The sequence below is a fragment of the Schistocerca gregaria genome, chromosome 5 (genome assembly GCF_023897955.1).
Source record: "Schistocerca gregaria isolate iqSchGreg1 chromosome 5, iqSchGreg1.2, whole genome shotgun sequence".
NCBI classification, from domain to species: Eukaryota; Metazoa; Arthropoda; class Insecta; order Orthoptera; family Acrididae; genus Schistocerca; species Schistocerca gregaria.
In genome coordinates this window covers 316,557,790-316,575,316 of record NC_064924.1, presented here as the reverse complement: position 1 = coordinate 316,575,316, position 17,527 = coordinate 316,557,790, and the positions used below count along the sequence as shown (strand labels likewise).

The following is a 17,527-nucleotide window of genomic DNA, read 5'->3' as shown; positions in this document are numbered from 1 at the left end:
TTGTTATCCAGTCCCTAAGCCCTGAGTTGTTCAATGTCTAATGTGTGTCATTGGGCTGAGTATTTAGGTGAAATATTATTTTTTAAGTAAGGCCTTCGGCTGCGTGTTTTCTTTAAAGGAATTTTTATAACTTGTGTTCAGGTCTTCATCCTTCTTGTTTTTGGTATGGTTTTTGGCCTTCAGCCCAAGAGGTATTGCAAGTTTTCTTAACTAGGCCTTTAGCTGTATTGTTTTAATTTCATCCTTCTAAGGCAATGTGTAATTAAGTGGTTCTTAGGAAAATAAAGTTTGTGTGTTTTGTGCAACTAACAGTAACTGATTACAGCCCCCTCCACAACCATAACCTGATCTTCTCTATCCTGCAAAACCAGATTTCAGTATAATCCACTGCCACCGTCTCCTCCATCACTTGCACTGTCTCTTTTTATATTTCTTTCCCATGGATCCTGTCTCCACCACACCTCGAGAGCTCAGAAATTTTTGGGGTTCAACATTTTTTTCCCTTATGCCCTCATCCTTAAAATTTCCAAAACTGTGCCCTCCCCTATGTGTTAAAATCTTAAAGTCCATCAGTCTTATATTCACCTTTCCTGGAGCATTTTTCCGCTGGTTCTTTTTCCTGCTACAGCTTGGCGTACAGCTTATATAAAGCGAATTCTATAGGTTTATTTATACATTTCAACGTATTTCTATACTTTGACGCATATAAACAACGGAAAAGCAGGTGTATGTGTAATATAATGTTAACATTAAATCATCTGCGTTACATTTCTTCTAGATAATTCGCTCAGCGGTTGAATTTCATCGAAAGCGTCCGGCTTATTATTTGTATCTCAAAAGAGTAAAAATATTTTTAGAAATATTTACTGAATTTGCTCTTTCCACACAGATTTAGGCAGTAATTTCTATTTCTTTTCAGGCATATTAGGACCTTTTTAGCCCATTTTTTTGTCACTGTGGTACCACTTTGGGCATATTCATGTGGGAGTCAAGTTCCCAAAGAGTGCGCGTCATGAAGTTTTGTTGGTGAAAAAATGTTGACTACAAACATACTTTGGTGACCTTAGAACCCCTACGATGACCTTAGAACCGTTTCCATGTGTTCACAACGTCAGTTAAAATTACATTAATGCCGTAGACCGGATAATGCGTGCATATCTTACGTGCATAATTGCGGTAAGTTTGAACTTCTGGATCTCAGGAACGGATAATGGCATCGAGAGCAGTTTTAAGGTTCCCCACTACATCATGTTCCGAACATGCAGTAAAAATTTCGCAGACTTGACGTGAATAGAAATAATAGGTCTTCCTCACAACTGGCACTTCATGTAAATAAATAAGGGTTTTTGGGGTTTCTCAGGAACCGGTCGTGAAAAAATTTTGCCTCTCCTTATATATATATAGTCGCTATGCTAAGGGCTATGCAAAACTCTTTCTCCATATCTCTGTGATCAGTATAACCCGAGATATGACTCCTTGAAAAACCGCATTTTCGCAAGCGGCTTTTTGGAACATATTGGTTCCATGCACTGTCGTGCAATGACCGATTATGAAAATTTGGTTCTTCTTCTTTAAATCCTTCTTCTTTATCACACAAGTCACCAATTTTCACCGACAATAAGTATATTTACTTTTCTTAATAATGTGGCTGTCATGTGGTTCATGGTGTGAGTTCCTGTAGTCATCTCCTAGTTCATGAACCACGGGCAACGTATGAGTGGCCAAGTAAGTGGTCACGACAGTCGGGATACCAGTTACTTTGGAATAAGGCTGGGCATCTCAGTCATATTCTGAGTTGTGGTCACTTTTGTGCTCATACGGCAAAGACTACCAAATCCACCGGTTGTCCCTCAGCCGTTAGGGGTAAAACCCAATTGGACTCGGGGCAAACAAGGCTAGCAACCTGCTTCCCTGGTACTTTAAATATGATGCTGGCAACAATCAGAGCAAAATGCCTCGGACCTTTGGAAGTGGCGGAGTACCACCTCTAATTGACAAACCAGGGACTCCTAAGATACGACTTGGCAAACAAATGGTAATGAGATGGGGAGCTGTTAATATCAATGGGGGCTACTCTAGGAAGAAGGTAGAGTTGGAAGAGGCTGCAAGTAAGATGGGGCTGGACGTTTTAGCTGTTAGTGACATTCGCGTAAGGGGTGAGAAAGAAGAGGAAGTGGGAGAATACAAGGTCTACTTATCAGGAGTCAAAGCAGGAATAGCAGAATGGGGTGTAGGGCTTTACATCAGGAAAGAAATGGAATCCAGCGTAGCTGCAATAAGGTATGTAAACGAACGACTGATGTGGATAGATTTGACAATGTCTAGCAAGAAAATTAGGATTGTGTCAGTATATTCGCATTGTGAAGGGACAAATCAAGATAAGATGGATAGTTTTTATGAGGCACACTGTGATCTAGTTGTTAAAGGACAAGGCCAGTGTTCTGCTCATGGGTGATTTTAACGCCAGGATTGGAAATCGAACAGAAGGGTATGAAAAGGTTATGGGTAAATTTGGAGAGGATATGGAGGCCAACAGGAATGGGAAACAACTCTTGGATTTCTGTGCCAGTATGGGCTTAGTAATCACAAACTCCTTTTTAAACATAATAACATTCACCGGTATACTTGGGAAGGCAGGGGAACCAGATCTGTCATTGACTATATAATAACAGATCAGGAATCCAGGAAGGCTGTGAGGGACACACGCGTATTCAGGGGATTCTTTGATGACACTGATCATTATTTAATCTGCAGTGAAATTGGGATTGTGAGGCCGAAAGTGCAGGAGGTCAGCTCCATATGTAGGAGGATAAGAGTGGAGAAACTTCAGGATCAGGAAATCAGGCACAAGTACATAACAGCGATCTCAGAAAGGTACCAGTTAGTTGAATGTAATCAATTACAGTCATTGGAAAAGGAATGGACAAGGTACAGGGACGCAGTACTAGAAGTGGCTAAAGAATGTCTTGGAACAGTAGTGTGCAAAAGTAGGATGAAGCAAACAGCTTGGTGGAATGACACAGTCAAGGCAGCCTGTAAAAGGAAGAAGAAAGCGTATCAAAACCGGCTACATACTAGAACTCAGGTAGACAGAGAAAGTTATGTTGAAGAAAGAAACAAAGCCAAACAGATAATTGCAGCATCCAAGAAGAAATCTTGGGAAGACTTTGGAAACAGGTTGGAGACTATGGGTCAAGCTGCTGGAAAACCATTCTGGAGTGTAATTAACAGTCTTCGAAAGGGAGGTAAGAAGGAAATGACAAGTATTTTGGACAGGTCAGGAAAACTGCTGGTGAATCCTGTGGATGCCTTGGGCAGATGGAGGGAATATTTTGAAGAATTGCTCAATGTAGGTGAAAATACGATCAGTAATGTTTCAGATTTCGAGGTAGGATGGGATAGGAATGATGATGGAATACATCATCACATTTGAGGAAGTGGAGAAAATGGTCGATAGATTGCAGTGCAATAAAGCAACTGGGGTAGATGAAATTAAGTGAAACTCATCAAATACAGTGGAATGTCAGGTCTTAAATGGCTACACAGCATAATTGAAATGGCCTGGGAGTCGGGACAGGTTCCATCAGACTGGACAAAAGCAGTAATCACACCAATCTTTAAACATGGAAACAGAAAAGATTGTAACAACTACAGAGGTATGTCTTTAATCAGCGTTGTGGGTAAAATCTTCTCAGGTATTGTTGAAAGGAAAATGCGAGTATTAGTTGCGGACCAATTGGATGAAAATTAGTGTGGGTTTAGGCCTCTTAGAGGTTGTCAGGACCATATCTTTAGTTTACGGCAAATAATAGAGAAGCGTTATGAGTGGAACAGGGAATTGTATCTACGCTTTATAGATCTAGAAAAGGCATATGACCGGGTTCCTAGGAGGAGGTTATTGCCTGTTCTACGAGATTATGGAATAGGAGGCAAACTTTTGCAAGCAATTAAGGTCTTTACATGGATAGTCAGGCAGCAGTTAGAGTTGACGGTAAATTGAGTTCATGGTTCAGAGTAGTGTCAGGGGTAAGACAAGGCTGCAACCTGTCTCCGCTGTTGTTCATATTATTTATGGATCATATGTTGAAAACAATAGACTGGCTGGGTGAGATTAAGATATGTGAACACAAAATAAGCAGTCTTGCACATGCGGATGATTTAGTTGTGATGGCAGATTCGATTTAAAGTTTGCAAAGTAATATTTCAGAGCTAGATCAGAAATGTAAGAACTATGGTATGAAGATTAGCATCTACAAAACGAAAGTAACGTCAGTGGGAAAGAAATATAAACGGATTGAGTGCCAAATAGGAGGAACAAAGTTAGAACAGGTGGACGGTTTCAAGTACTTAGGATGCATATTGTCACAGGATGGCAACATAGTGAAAGAATTGGAAGCGAGGTGTAGCAAAGCTAATGCAATGAGCGCTCATCTACGATCTACTCTCTTCTGCAGGAAGGAAGTCAGTACCAAGACTAAGTTATCTGTGCACCGTTCAATCTTTCGACCAACTTTGTTGTATGGGAGCGAAAGCTGGGTGGATTCAGGTTACCTTATCAACAAGGTTGAGGTTACGGAGATGGAAGTAGCTAGGATGATTGCAGGTACTAGTAGATGGGAACAATGGCAGGAGGGTGTCCACAATGAGGAAATCAAAGAAAAACTGGGAATGAACTCTATAGATGTAGCAGTCAGGGCGAACAGCCTTAGATGGTGGGGTCATGTTACACGCATGGGAGAAGCAAGGTTACCCAAGAGACTCATGGTTTCAGCAGTAGAGGGTAGGAGGAGTCGGGGCAGGCCAAGGAGAAGGTACATGGATTCGGTTAAGAATGATTTTGAAGTAATAGGTTTAACATCAGAAGAGGCACCAATGTCAGCACTGAATAAGGGATCATGGAGGAATTTTATAAGGGGGGCTATGCTCCAGACTGAACGCTGAAAGGCATAATCAGTCTTAAATGATGATGATGACGATAATGATGTGGCTGTCATTTGCAGCTGAAATTTTGCTCCAGCTTGCTATTTTTCCTTCCATTATCCATGGCTCTATGTAAACAGTTCTTTCTAACACCCATAGTACCACTATTTATTAGACACTCACCTGTTGCACCATATTGTTTTTGTGTCCTGAGGAACGGGTGAACGTCTACTAAATAGTACACAGTAAATTTTAAAACGTAGGCTTCACATAAAAGCATGAACGATGACTGCAACAAAAAATGACAAACTGGAGCAAAATATCAGCTGTACTGCAAATGACAGACAGCTACATAATAATTAATGTGTGATGCTAAGAAAATATATGTACCCAGTAATGACGGTGAAACTTCCCCGAAATACAGATGTTAAAGAAGAAGAATTTGTGTTTACCCAAGACAAAACCATATTTCCATAATTACATATTCGTTTTGTGTATTTGCAGACTGATTAACTAAAGACAAGGCAGTCCTCTTACAGACCTGCATAAGAGGTTCTGTTTACATCCGATTCTTTCCACATACAGAGTGAAACACAGACTAGCCAACAATGTTATAAAAGCGTTCCTTCGTAATGTTGTGTAATCATAGTTTCTCCGATTATGCAATTTCTGTGCCCTGGTGCCCCGTAAGCATAACCTTGTCCTTTCGACCGACACCTCTATTGTACCGTTATCAAGGTGGCTCACAGATGTAAACACACGCTGCGGGGCCGTTTAATCTTTCGTCTAGCGTGCACTGCAGCTCGAGAGCGTGCCGGTCTGGGTAAAGTCGTTTGTGACTCCATCTGCTTTCTCTGTCTGGGCTGTGCTTGAGGCCTCTCAAATAACAAAGTATGAGAAAGAATTAGTGTCTGTATTGGATTTTCAAGTCTACCATGAAGTATTCTTCATTCGCTGCAAAAAGCGAACCTAAACAAAGAAGCGCACTCCGTTCCAAAGTGTCGACTAATGAGGTTCAAATGGCTCTGAGCACAATGGGGCTTAACATCTGCGGTCAGCAGTCCCCTAGAACTTAGAACTACTTAAACCTACGGAACCTAAGGAGATCACACTCATCCATGCCCAAAGTAGGATTCGAACCTACGACCGTAGCAGTCACGTGGTTCCGGACTGTAGCGCCTAGAACCGCTCGGCCACCGGGGCCGGCGACTAATTAGGAACATACGATTACAGTTCCTGAACAATACAAACTAAAAAGCAGTCGTTGACAACGAATTATCTTAAGAATTGAAGGTGATGTCGGATGTACGAGGGCCATTAGTGTTTATGATGTTAATGACTCAGCAGAGAGTATCAGTTCTAATCGCAGATTTTTGCAGTAGATGGTTATCTACGAGAAAATGCTATTCGGTATTCAGTTACATCTCAATAAAATATCGACTGGCTGAGAAGACTGACAACAAACGTAATTTGAAGTTGTGATCTTCATGGAATTTAAAAATAAGGAACTTTTGTTTACAGGATTAGAGGATCACAATGAGAATCAGTCACATCTACAAATATCTGGGAGTAGGAATATGTGCAGATATTGTGTTAAGTACACTGGGGATTGTCGTGAGATGACGATCCGTGACGTAACGTGCGCGACATGAGGCTCACTTCGAGTATCTCTCAGTTATGGCAGCGAGCGAGCTACCCCAGTGGTAAGACACCGCACTGGTCAAATACTCCGAATGACGGAGGCTCTAATCCCCGTCTGGCCATTTATTTCGTAATACGACTCAGTTTAATGCTGGGATTATTCCATTGAGGAACGGAACATAACACATAAGAAATTATGATGGTAGGATGAAAAGATTAATTTGAATTTTCCTATTTGCTTATTAAGAAAAAGAAATTTAAATTCATGAGAGAAGATCTTAGTAAAAGTGATACTGATAATTATAAACTATGTATCGTTCAGTTACCTTCAACGAGGTGTAAAGCCAACTTGGACCGTGCTCCTTGCAGGTACATTTTGTCACATAGCAATCATCCGTAGAATTTTACATAGCAGCACTCGCAGGTGCTTGGTTGAACAATACGTGGAACGCTACTCAGCATATATAAATAATCTTTTAACCCTCCTAGTACTACTGGAATCAATGTGATCTCATAACCATATTGGAAACATGTATCTCCCTAGTTTACAAAACTATTACTTTCAAAATATATGACTTTCTTTCTCTGAGTCAATTGTATACAATGACCGTTAATTTTTGTATGTAAAACACATTAAAATTTATTCATGAATTTTGCACTCAGTACAACTGTGGTCGGGTTGACCCCAACTTAACATCGTTTGTTTCTGGAATGTAAAAATAATGGAAACAGAATTATGGATATTGTGTTGAATAGCTGTTATATGAAACACCTGCAGCAATGAAAATATTATTTACCAGTTATTTTTGTGCCCATTGTTAGCGTTTCTTGTATCAGCTGTTGTATCCTTCCAAGTACCACTGATGTCAATATGACCCCATAAGCACCTTGGAAAATCATATCTCCCTCGTTTTCAAAGCTTTTTTTTCAAAATGTATGACTTTCTCTCTTTGAGACTACTGTATACAAAGACGATTTTTCAGTTTTATACTTAAAACATATTAAAATTTACTGATTCTTTTGCGACGAGTGCCAAAGGGGCACTATGACCCCAATCATTTTTTTTTTTTGTTTCTTGAACGTAATATTTACAAAAATACAGTCATTACTGTTACATTGTACAACTGTAACGTATGTTCTTCTGCTAGTTCATTAAAATACTGTCAATATATCAGGTACCCCGTAGTACTCATTGGGACAAAAAAATTTTGATGGTAGGAAGGTTAACAGAAAAACACATGTTATTGACAATGAGGACAGTTCACGTCTCTGACAATGAGGTACGCCTATTTCTTACTTTGACCTTAATTTTTAATGAATGCTATCCATTTGTGCACCATGCGATAACATTTTTACGGAAATGTATGTGTTCCTGAGCTAGCAGAAAATGAAGTAGTCATGTAATACTAAGGCAGACCAATGACCGAAAGCGTATCATTCGCTCGAATGCCTATGCAGGAAAGAGCGGAGACAGAGCACAAACAAACTGAACACAAAGCAAAATATGCGAGGAACCAAATACACGCAACAAGAAGCTAAAAACTGTCTTGCTCGTCTCAGAACTTCCAAGATGCGTTTCAGGACTTAAACAAAAATTAATATTCCATGAAAATACGGTAGTGATAATATTTATTCAATAATGACATCCATGTTCACTGCTGTGGCTTGCTTATAACATATTGGATGGTAGATATTCTCATGCACTAATGAGAAACCGTTTTACGCTGAAAAAAATAGTCCCAATTTTGGCCACTCAGTCCTGAATGCAATTAAGATGTATAGGACATTTCCATATGTGAAGAATTAGAAACGGGACGTGGGCAGAAAAGATCAAATGAGTGAGAAAGGCGTAATTGTCATTTTATTGTTAACTGCCACTTACACAATTTGTTCAACGTGAGCACCAGAGACGTTGACGAGATGCCGCACACGCCAGATTTACACCTGGTGGACAGAATTAGAGCTAACTTTTTCCATGATAACTTGGTTCCGCATTAACGCATTAGCATCTCTCCCAAGTTTCGCTGCCATACGATAATTACAGCGCACACTGGACCGTCATGAGTAGTTGAATTTACATGTTTTCTGTAATCGCTATATGACTGTGAGTCTTCTACTAGGAACAGTAACTACAGAAAGCCGTTAGTTAATATTTCAATTTCAAATTATTCTTAGTCGCGGTCCTGTTACAAAGACATTCTGTACCAGATTATCGATTGTCTAACGTGTACTTTCTTTGATTAGTTGAAAAAAAGGATGTTGTCTGTTAGCCAACGAGTTAAAATTTGATAGAGTGGATTTTCGTCCTTCATATCTGTATCACGTGCTTGCCATGCCCCTTGAAATTGCCTTCAACTAACTTCAGATAGCTTACACTAGATTTATTTTTCTCAACAAACAGTAAGTAGCTACACGGAAAGTTTTAGTCGAAATATACATGACATTTTCGATGCACATAAAAAGACGACTCAAAACATCTTCCTCCTGCCACTATAACTTCACTTGCTGCTCGCAAACTGAACGTAAATCAGTGCGATTTGAGCAGGTTATGGAGATTATGGTGGAAAATTCGAAATGCGTTGTAGTTAACAGAAACGAAGACGCGCAGAAATTATGTATTTTTGTTTGAATCTAAAGAGTACAGTCAGCCGCAGCCTCACAAACCAGTTGATTATACCAGAATATTTTTAAAAAATTACAACTAATTAACAGAAGTAATTCAGTAATACTAATAATGATAAACAAGAGAATAAAATGACATTTCATTTTTACTTTTTTATTGTCATACCGTTTTTACAATTATTTCATTGACATTTCATTTTTTTAGTGTTCACATTGACGTTCCATTTTTACAGTGTTTTCATTGAACTTCAAGCAAAATATGTTTGGTATGTAGTTGTCTTAAAATTTTACCTCTTTCCTTAAAAATTTGCCGATTTACATAAATGAATCATTCTGTGGATCAAATAATGCTTGAGGAGCGGTTTCTGTTTGTAAATAAGGATTCTCTCAACAACAGTTCTGTTAAGAACCTGCCGGAGTCCGTGGCCGAGCGGTTCTAGGCGCTACAGTCTGGAACCGCGCGACAGCTACGGTCGCAGGTTCGAATCCTGCCTCGGGCATGGATGTGTGTGATGTCCTTAGGTTAGTTAGATTTAGGTAGCTCTAAGTTCTAGGGGACTGATGACCTCAGAAGTTAAGTCGCATAGTGCTCAGAGCCATTTGGACCATTTCGTTAGGAACCTCTACAAACCGAACTAACATAGTTTTTTTTCTTTTGTTTTTCAAACCAGCAATTAATGTTTCTGACTGCCTATACTTCTTTTGTGTCGCATATTAAGTTGAGTTATCTGTTTTGTATGCTGCTCCAGTAACACATTCTTTGCTTGTACTCTAGTATATTGTCCTTTTAGCATATTTAGGCCTGGAAGACAGGAAATGCGAACATCATAGAAGTATTAGGAACTGCAAAATGAAATTCCGCCAACATATTATATTAATAATTTTACTGCACAAAAACAGAAATTATCAATGCCACTATGATACGAACATGGGGCAATATTATGTAGATTTACTAAGTGTTACTAATGCTTCATCAACAGCGCATTGTCTTGCAAACTATCGAAAGCTCGCTTTCTGGGTAGTGGTCTAAGAGATGACCTATTTTTTTTTAATGAATTGGAACAGTAACCGTAGTTGGTATTGCCCTAGACAAAAGGCACCCTCTCGTTATTTGGTTGATATTTCTCTTCAAAATGAGTCAAGTAGAAGAAACTGGCGTAAGTCAGAAAACCAATCGTCTCATTTCATATTTACAACACGTCTCTTTGTTAGCTCCTTGTCTTTTAAAGAAAACTTGTAATTTATTGAAAATCAAATTATTTTTCGGGTTTATCTTAAGCATAATTACAAGCGCAATTTTTATCTCATCTACAAATATTAAAAAATATGTGTCGTATTTTACTTGTACTAAAATGTCGCTTGTTGTTTTATCGTTTAAATTTTTGCAATTGCTTGCTGAAGATAGTGCAAGCGTCTTCAAGTTATATTTTATTGAACAAATCAACCAGAAAAATTAAATATTTCATTAATATCAGAACACTTGACTCTTCGAACACAACTCATAACGTTTTGAGCAACAATATATATATATATATATATATATAGTGACCGAATTAGTGTCTAGAATAGACCGTTAGCACTTGTTTGTGAGCTCCATTTTACGGCGAACAATGCAGTCTGTTCTTGCCTCACAGTTAATTTTCCTCTCGCCAGTTCCAAGTGCTGTACTCTGGACAACTGGTGTCACAGCTTGCTCATGGACGCTGGCTGTCTGAACTGAGATTACTTCTGACGACTATTTCCGCCCACGATCTGCGAAAATTGAGGTGAGGTTGGCACAAGCGTTTTGCAGTTGTGCGTTAAATTTTGTCTGCAGCGTTTCAGGTCTTTTCCTTCATTTGTATGCTGATAACTTCCCTTATTGAAAGACATAGATCGTTTTGCACGCCCATAACACAGTGTGGGATTTTCACTCTTACGTTGGTAAGGTTGGGGTAATAGTTACATCACACCCCCGCTAATTCAAATCACTTCTGTATTTGATATTTACTATTGTGTCTAGAGTTTGTCTTCGTTCAGTTTCTCACATTCCACAGCGCTGTATACCACCGTTCTATCACAGGACACATGTAATATTTGATTTCTAATTACTTTTGAACAAAGTTTTAATAGTCACGAATGTAACTAGATCATCTATAATTTATTTTCCTTCGCCAGTCACTTACCAAATCCATGACAAATTTCGACTCAACACGTGCTTTTATATTCACTCACTCATCTGTATTTAATTGTAAATTCTGCCTTCAGTAAAAGTATTAATCAGCGTGGAAGATATGTAGCGTTGCTGAGACCCCAAGACTGCTTGCCGTTTTCCAGATTATGTTAGACTCACATCCTCATTGAACGTGTTCAACCGACAAGGAAGAAGGTACCCGTGATCCTAAATTTAATTAAGATATTATTTCAAGCATAGGCTGGCCAGACTTTCGGATAAATTCGGACATGCCCTCCTTTATATCTCTTCGTCCGGGGTACGAGCGGTTTTTGCTTTGTCCTCCTTTTTCGCAAAGTCGAACATAACAAAATTATATTTGCAGTTATTTCCGTAGTATTGCTCTTTTCTTTACAATCTTATCTACATTTGTCAGAAGGATCTCGAATTTATAAATTTTTTCGCTACTGCTCGTGGATCGATCCATAAGCCAATGCAAATAACGATTATTTATCATTTCCGTTAGATGTTTTCCGTTCCGGAATCACATTGTTTTGACTTTGCGCTATAGATTTCATGCCATGTAGTCAGATCTGATATGTGTGTGTGGTAGATTTGTTGTTTACTGTAACCGAGTGCATTTTATAAAATATCTGGCAATGCTTAAACGCAAGTGTATAGAAGATGTTCTTTCTTACAAATATCTTGTCTTCAAGAAAAGGAGAATTGAATTCGAAGCAGAATGTAAAATATCTGGAGCTCGAAGTTACGTCTCAGTGGGCAATAAAGGTAAGCAATAGCTCGACAAAGTACTTTATTGTTGTTGTTTTATTTCATGTTTTCTTAGCCATTCAGTTTATTTATATTTATATACTGAATGAGAATGAGTAAAATTGGAGATAAAGTGTCTTATCGCCAAAATTCATAATTATTTTCCTGTTTGCACTGTAAGAACGGAACAGTTACACACTTCACATGAATTTGTTGAGGTAAATTAAAAATTATAACAAGTCGTGCCTTATGTGAAAACTAGGTGATTGCCTGAATAAAAGTCTCTCGGTGTACGTGCCGCGTCAATTACGGATTGCCTCTTTTTCCCATCTATCGAAAGGATACTGGAAATGTATACTGCCATGAAATCTTACTTTGTCTGGAAGCAGGTCGTCAAAGGTTTTGTTTCAGTTTTTTGAAAATAGGTTAGGTGAAGCCTGCCTATGGCATTTGCATTCTCTGATATGTGTGTTCATTTAAAACATTCTGTAACTAGAAAAGGAGGATAGTTATGTGCTGGAAGTGATTGAAATTTTAGATTCTGTATGTAAGGTGCCTGAAGATGGATTCAATGAAAAGTTCATTTACCTAAAGTTTAAATAGAAACTGGACATTGCAACTGAAGAAGCGTCTTATAAAGAAGCTAAACTGTTTATGGAGGAAGCTGTGTTGCTGAATCAGCCGTGCCAAGAATATGTAAAGTGTTGGCTCTGTGTGTTTGACTTTTCCTGTTTCAAATGGGTGTCTCTCTTTTTAAAAAAATGCTAACTAATGATGATGTAAAAAGCTTTTTGTGTTTTCAGGCTAAATGTAAAGCTTTATAAATTGAAGATGTGAAATGTTTTGACCAATTCTGTAATTTTAGCCAATTTCTGAATTTAGTGAGTTACCTTATAGTAAAAAGTGGGCTAAGAATTTTTGTGAAATTAAGTTTGTTGATTGTCGTTCAGAACTGTTAGAACTTGCTGAATACTTTTCCAGTGTACCAGGGCACAATGCAAAGGCAGAAAAAATCGCTCACTATGACACAGTGGACTGAGGCAGGAATAGGTTGAACCTTGAATCCGTTAAAGGTATGTTAATGATCCAGTATAATTTGAAGGAATTTTCCTGTGTGCCTTTTTACAGCTATCTGCTAAGCAAGTCTATGCTTCTACCGGAGAATCGATTTTCAGGGAAGAACTGATAAAAATGTAGGCATGTATTTTATGTTTATGAACGTTTTCTCCTAACGTCGTCCTCCTTTATGAAGCTGTTGGCCCTCTTTTTTTATACGCCTGCATTACTTCCATAATTATCTTTAGCAAAAGAGCTAGTTCTTCAGTCCGAGGAAGTAAAGTTCTACAACAGCGCCTCACCTTTTAAAGACGAATAAATCATAAGTAGTTATTTACGCTGATAATATTGTGAACTGTGGGATACAAAACACGCTATTGATGTCATATAGATAGTTACATGTTCTCTCACCCGCCCCACCCCCAGACATTTTACTTTTTATTATACAAGCGACAAGTGTACAAAATTTAATAACACTGTCATCTCTGTACCAAATAAACAAGCGTTTTTGGTGCACTGAGAGTCTTAACGATGTGTGTGGTTTGAAAAACATGCTACAATCACGGTTGGTGTCGTCGTTCCCTCTTCATTGAGTTTGCTGTCTAGCCTTCGTCTCATTGGCTGCCGGTGTTGCATTCGTACAGACAAGCCAAATAGGTACGTAGACACAAGGGTTAGTTGTTAATCATTTCTTTTGATTCGCAGAAGCCTTGCGTGATTTCCTTGGGCCGCAAGGGCTCACCGTTTAAGAAATGCTGCCATACAAACAAATGTTTTATAAATCTTCTCTGTCAGGCAGTGTCAGTTTGCTCACAATAAGTCGTACATACAGATAGCGTTCGTAATAGAAAAAATTCATGCTAGACTACAATTCTCTGAAACGCAGAGTGAAAGAACAATTTATGTTACTGGTTACAGTTGTTTGCATTTTCAAGTGACAATAATCACTATCAGTGTCAACGAACAGAGAACGTGTCTTTCATGAGAGAAAGGTTACGGTAGTGTTACCGCCTTTATGGGATAATTATGATGTGTTATGGAAGTTCTATGACTTTATCATGTGGAATAATTGCTTGGATATTCTTGTACTTCAACATATCGAAACTGCACAAATTGACATGGTACAATTATTATAGGCCTCTAAATTCATTACCCTAATCCATAGAGTTAACCACAATAGCTTCTCATGGTTAATGTGGTTGAAATTGATTGTTACAGTATTCGTCTCCTCAATCAGAACGCTAGTGTGTGTGCTCATACTTTCTCCCTTCTTATACTATTCTCTTAGTTTTCTCATACCGTCTTTTAACTTTATTTTTGCCTTGAACTCCTACCTCAGTAATGCTTTCTGTCTTCTTTCTGCTATACTTCTTCAAAGCGGTATACAAGAGTGAGATGGGACAATTCGAAAATTTTTTCCGAGAAAGCGACTAATCATTTGTCGCTCTATTTCTAGTCGCTTTTCCATCATATACAAATCATATACATTCGCTGGTGTCAGTCTTCTCCACTATCTGTTAACAAACAGTGAATACAAATCTTGCACTTGGGCGCCCCTGGCCTTGGCGCCCAAGTGGTCGCTGCTAATTGTGATAAGTTCTGTACAGAAATGTCAGTCATGGCGCCGCTGGCCTCCCTCCCCCCCCTCCCCCCCGCCACCTTAGTATGGCACACTAAGCAACGGCTTGTGTCGCTTATGCCATAAACCGACGTTAGCAGAGAGAAGGAAAATAACTGTACGTAGATGTTATAGAGTTAGAAGAATAAGTTGTAGTAAGGCATCGGTGGTTCAGTGGTAGAATGCTCGCCTGCCACGCGGGCGGCCCGGGTTCGATTCCCGGCCGATGTATCTATTTTTACTTCTCTAAGATAGAAGTCCATTACACGATATTTGTGTACATGATTCTTATAACTATAAGCGCAACACAGATGACTACTATATATATTCCGAGGTTACTGTACCACATAGAAACACACATGACAGTTCATTGTATCATGATCTAGACATGTGATTTTCTGCAATAACTTGTCATGCAGCAAACATCCGTTTTACAAATCTAGAATGTCGTATTTTCAAAGCTTTTTTTTTGTTGTTGTTGGACGTACTGCCATCAGTCTGTTGCCGCAATCAACGTTGTGTAAAAAATACGTGCAGTCATTTTCCACTGACGCATTGCACAGAATCCGAGAAGTTGAGGAGTCTTGTTTACGGGTTTCTGTTGATGAAACTACTGATACATTGCAAATGTGACTTGGCAAAATGGACACAGGTGCGCCATCCACGATTTAGTTGATCTGTTGAAAGCAACTCGCAAAGACTGGCCAGCAAAGAGTTGCTTCAGGTCTTCACAGACCCCGCTGCATATACAGTATACTTGCAGCATTTCAATAGCTTCAAGTATTCTAAGCCCTGATGCTGCATGTAACTAGTGCAGCGCATGGTATGAGCCACATGGCAGCGGAAGTACGGCTTGAAGTCACTAAGGTAAGGAAAGCACACACACTAAGCAGAAAATCCAGATCCCCTCATTGTAGCATTCTTATACAACACGTGCCAAAAGAAGTGAGCCCTTGTTACATCAGTTGATCCAGAAAATTCTTCGTCATATAAATTAATACTGACCGACATGTGTCATCGGTTTTCTCTGGAAAACTTAGAAAAGCTTTTAGTTATTTACTGTGAACCCAACTATTGGCTATGGTCTGAATGCTTGAAACCATTGATTTAGTCAGTATTTATTAAATTATGGATTACACAAATTTCAACAGCTGTTTCATTATACCTAAAATCTAGTTTCAGATCTAGATTTACTATTACGTGAAATGTGTATTGTGATTCCAACTTTTTTGGATGTAAGGATCATTGTACTTGAAAGAAGATAATGATGACTGCATGTATTTCGTTTACCTTCTCGAGTGTAACAAAATTCTTTTTCTGTAACTTGACTTAGCTACCGATTTTGTGATATCTGTACTACTGATCATTGTACTCAGGCACTGCTCACCATTTGTGGAAATGTCTTAGACAAGAATGAGTAGAATATTTTATTTGTTCATACATGTTCCTTGTGAAATACGAGAGCGTGCTCAAAAGTAATGCCTCCGAATTTCTTATTCTGTCCTCAATTTCGGTTTAAGTTGTTGTGGTCTTCAGTCCGGAGACTGGTTTCATGCAGCTCTCCATGCTACCCTATCCTGTGAAAGTTTCATCATCTTCCAGTACGTACTGCAACCTAAATCCTTCTGAATCTGCTTAGTGTATTCATCTCTTGGTCTCCCTCTACGATTTTTACCCTCCACGCTCCCCTCCAATGCTAAATTTGTGATCCCTTGATGCCTCAGAACATGTCCTACCAAACGGTCCCTTTTCCTCATAACGTTGTGCCACAAACTCCTCTTTTTCCCAATTCCATTCAGTACCTCTCATAAGTTATGTGATCAATCCATCTAATCTTCAGCATTCTTCTGTAGCACCACATTTCGAAAGCTTCTATTCCCTTCCTGTCCAAACTATTTATCGTCCATGTTTCACTTCCATACATGGCTACACTCCATACAAATACTCTCAGGAATGACTTCCTGACGCTTAAATCTATACTCGATGTTAACAAATTTCTCTTCTTCAGAAACTCTTTCCTTGCCATTGCCAGTCTACATTTTATATCCTCTCTACTTCGACCATCATCCGTTATTTTGCTCCCCAAATAGCAAAACTCCTTTACTACTTTGTCTCATTTCCTAATCTAATTCCCTCAGCATCACCCGACTTAATTCGACTACATTTCATTATCCTCGTTTTGCTTTTCTTGATTTTCATCTTATACCCTGCTTTGAAGATATTGTCCATTCCGTTCAACCGCTCTTCCAAGTCCTGTGCTGTCTCTGACAGAATTACAATGTCACTGGCGAACCTCAAAGTTTTTATTTCTTCTCCATGGATTTTAATACCTACTCCGAATTTTTCTTTTGTTTCTTTACTGCTTGCTCAATATACAGATTGAATAACATTAGGGATAGGCTACAACCCTGTCTCACTCCCTTCCCAACCACTGCTTCCCTTTCATGCCCCCTCGACTGTTATAACCGCCATCTGGTTTCTATACAAATTGTAAATAGCCTTTCGCTCCCTGTATTTTACCCCTGACACCTTTGGAATTTGAAAGAGAGTATTCCAGTCAACATTGTCAAAAGCTTTCTCCAAGTCTACAAATGCTAGAAACGTAGGTTTGCCTTTCCTTAATCTTCCTTCTAAGATAAATCGTAAGGTCAGTATTGCATCACGTGTTCCAACATTTCTATGAAATCCAAATTGATCTTCCCCGAGAACGGCTTCTACCAGTTTTTCCATTCGTCTGTAAATAATTC

At 38.9% G+C, this 17,527-nt stretch overlaps 1 non-coding gene across 1 annotated transcript; it reads left to right on the top strand.

Moving 5' to 3' along the window:
- Positions 1-14,940: 14,940 nt before the first annotated feature.
- Trnag-gcc (transfer RNA glycine (anticodon GCC)) lies at positions 14,941-15,011 on the top strand. The gene has a single exon. It is a non-coding gene; the product is annotated as a tRNA-Gly (tRNA).
- The last annotated feature ends 2,516 nt before the right edge of the window (positions 15,012-17,527 follow it).